Below are 3,543 nucleotides of genomic sequence, written 5' to 3'. Positions count from 1 at the left end.
ATATTGTCAAATAAGCAACACAAATTCTTAGTGAATATTTATTTGTTGCTGAACATTTAATATTTTCATTTCTGATCAGAAAAATAAGCAACCTGAAATATTAATCCCTGTTTTACCTGGAAAGTGTGGAAGAACATCAAATACACAATTAAGTCAGCAAAGATAGAAATGTTTATTTTCTAGGTCATAACAGAGTGGTCTGCAGACCCTCACAGGGCTTTGAATCAATATGCACCTGAAGCCACTTTGTAATTGCTCACACCAAACAGAGAAGTGGAATTCTCTGCTAGGTAATTAAGGAAACCACGCATATAGCTGGACACTGACATAAGACTGTGCCTATTAAGTGAAGGATGGGCCAAATCAGTCCCGATGTTCACAAAAAAATCGCAGGAGGTGTGGAGCCCCGTAAATCTGAGACATCAGAATATCTGGGTAAGCAAGGAGGATTTTGGCATACTGGGGTTTTTCAAACTGGTAGAGCAGCTGGGTGCCCAGCATTTTGTTGAAATACTCTCTAATTCCATACACCAGTTCATCAACGGAATTTTCTGAATTATCAGACTTTCCATGTGACCTCAAGAAAGTCACATAGTTTTCGAGAATGTGATCTACATTCTTCTCAGCAGGGAGTTGGAATAACTGCTTCTACCTGTTTACCAAGTCCCAGTCCTCAGCAAGACATGCTTTTAGTTGTGGAGGCAACTTCACTTCAACTCCCATTCTCAGATTCACTGCCTGCATAGGCTGACCAGTGGTGACAGCCCCAGCCATATTCTGATGAGGGACCTGGGCTACTTGGCTGGTAGAATTGCCAATGTTGCTTTCTGGAGCATTCTTCATGTGCTCTTGTACTGGCGCTGTAGGCATGGATCCTGAAGACCGTGTCTCTACATGATAGTCTTGCACCATGGAGTGATGACCTTCCTCCACAGACCACACATTATCTCCTGTGTTACTTTCTTCATCAGTGTAGCTGTGGTGAAACTCCACACTCTCTCCAGAACCAAATTTCTTCTCGGTGCTCCCTTTCGTTGAAGAGAGCTGTCTCTTTTTCTTAGCAGGGTGGCCTCTCTCCCCAGAGGGAACTTTCCCTGCAGAGTGGATTCTCTTGGAAGATAGGCCTTTCTCTGCAGGGTGACCCTTTTTGAGAGAGCAACTTCTCTCTGTCGATAGATGTTTCTCTGCAGAGCAGCTTTTCTTTGGAAGACTACATCTTCGGGTGGGGCGATTTTGACAGGCAGAGGATCCCTGACTGACCCTCCTCTGCAGGGCTGCTTCTGTGACCCTTTCTCTGCCTAAATTGATTGGTTCTTACTCTGCATCCTGAGTCCAAGGGTGTGGATAATCTCTGGGCTTGTGCTTCCTGCAACCCAGAGGGAGAAAAAGAAAGGCGTGTTATCTCCAGCATCTTATCACTGAGATAAGTGATAAGGAATCTTAGCAACGAAAGAGATATCTAGATAGAGTGGAACTTTATGGGGTTAGGGAGAAAACTGGTGCCAGAGAAACTTCCAGGAATCTATAAGGATGACCCCAGTTAAGACTCCCAGGGTGCCTGGACTGGCCTTCCCCTGTAATGATGACCACCCAAACTGTCATCAAAGAGCCTTCATCCATTATCTGATGAAGCAGATGCAAAGATGCACAGCCAAGCACTGGGCTGGAGGTCCAGTTGAAGAGAGGGAGAAGGGATCATATGACCTAAGGGATTCAAGATAATGATAGGGAAACTCCCAGAGAAAGCTGACCCAGGCTTGTTAGCTCATGGATTCTAGACCCATTGCTGAGAAGCCTGAATGTGACCAAACTAGGCCCTCTCTGCATGTGGGTGACAGTTGTATAACTTGGTCTGTTTGTGGGACCCCTCTCATTGGATCCAGAATCTGTCACTGGTGCATGAACTGATTTTTGAAACCCATTCTCTATGGTGGGACACTTTGCTCAGCATTGATGTTGGAGGGAAGAGCTTGGTCCTACCTCAACTTGATAAGCCAGGCTTTGTTAACTCTTCATGGGAAGCCTTACCCTTTCTCAGGAGTGGATGGGGCAGTGAAAGGAAGTATGGGAGAGAATGGGAGGAGAAGAGGAAGGTTATACAGTGGTTGGGGTGTAAAATAAATAAAAAGTTAAAAAGAAGACAGGTCTCTTTCCATCCTCCCTTTCTCCATTGCCTTCAGGACTGGGCCACTTCTGAATGTGTAAAGGAGTTTATTTCCATTCACCCTGAGGAGGTAAGAATTATACATTAATCTGCTAAACATAATTAAATCTACTAATTGTGTCTTACAGTTATGCAGCTCAACTTAAAGATTCAAAAAAATGGGAAAAGGTATCAATTGCAACCCTAGGAAAGTAGAGTGGCAATGTAAGTATCAGACAAAATGCAGTGTAAAACAAAAACTTTACAGGATAAAGAATGCTTAAAGAATGCTTTCTAATGATCAAGGGGTTGAATCATCAGGAAGCTATCACAATCACAAACATGTAATCATTTAAGAACACAAAACAAAATACATGAAGCAAAATGTCACAGAAATACAATAGACAACTCAAACATACTAATCCGAGATTTCAATAAGTACTTTCGGTAAAGGTCAGAACACTAGACAGATGTTAACAATCTGATACAAGACTTGAACAAGACTAACAACCAAATAGTCCTAGGATTACACCTCCACAACAGTCCACCCAAGACAGCAGATAGACTTTCTTCTCAAGAGCATATTGTACATTCTCTGTTAGATCATACACTGGCAAGAAGAAAAAGAGAATTGTAGAGTTAGGTATGCTCTTTAACCACAAAGCAATGAAGTTAGCAGTCAATAATAAGGAAATTTAGGAAAATAAAAATCTGTGGAAATTAACTAGTATAAAAATGTGTAAGAGAAGAAATACAAAAGAGAATTTTAAAAATCCATTGAAAACACTACACGTGGTGGAAAAGGCATACAATCCCAGCCACTGGGATAACCAAAAGGAGAGAACTGAAAGTTCAGCTACAGAGAAAAAACATTGGAAATAAAATCACAAATGAAAAAAAATATATGAATATCTATAAAATAATACTAAATTAGTCCTTACAGAAATTTTGAAACTTTGAGTGCCTGCTGAAAAATTATATAGGATAAGGGGGCTGGAGAGTTGGCACAACAGTTACAAGTCCTTGTTGTTCTTGCAAAGAATCCTAGTTTTGTTTCCCCAAGCGACATCCAGTTGTTACAAGCATCTGCTCTCCAGCTTCCAGGGATATTGTAACATGACAAGCAAAAGACCCAGAGACTGATATTGGGATTCAAGCTTCAACTGAAGATCAGAAAAGCAAAGCAGCTGCTTACTAGCTCTCACAATACCTCAGAATGAAAGGTGATCCTGGCTCCACCAAAATTCAGGCTGTAACCTGTCCTCATCATGGCTGGAGAATCCTGAGACTTTGGTGTCATTCTATCCTCAATGTGGCTGGAGACTGAAATCCTGATACTGACTATGGAAGACCCTGCTCCACTCTTTATACTCCACTTGTGTTGCATTAAAGGCATGTGT

At 41.7% G+C, this 3,543-nt stretch overlaps 1 pseudogene; it reads right to left on the bottom strand.

Moving 5' to 3' along the window:
• Positions 1-224: 224 nt before the first annotated feature.
• On the bottom strand, positions 225-726 carry LOC100753896 (annotated as a pseudogene).
• Between the last annotated feature and the right edge of the window lie 2,817 nt (positions 727-3,543).

This window comes from Cricetulus griseus, chromosome X, assembly GCF_003668045.3.
Source record: "Cricetulus griseus strain 17A/GY chromosome X, alternate assembly CriGri-PICRH-1.0, whole genome shotgun sequence".
Classification (NCBI taxonomy): domain Eukaryota; kingdom Metazoa; phylum Chordata; class Mammalia; order Rodentia; family Cricetidae; genus Cricetulus; species Cricetulus griseus.
Note: the sequence above shows the minus strand (reverse complement) of the source record. Positions and strands in the feature narration are given on the sequence as shown.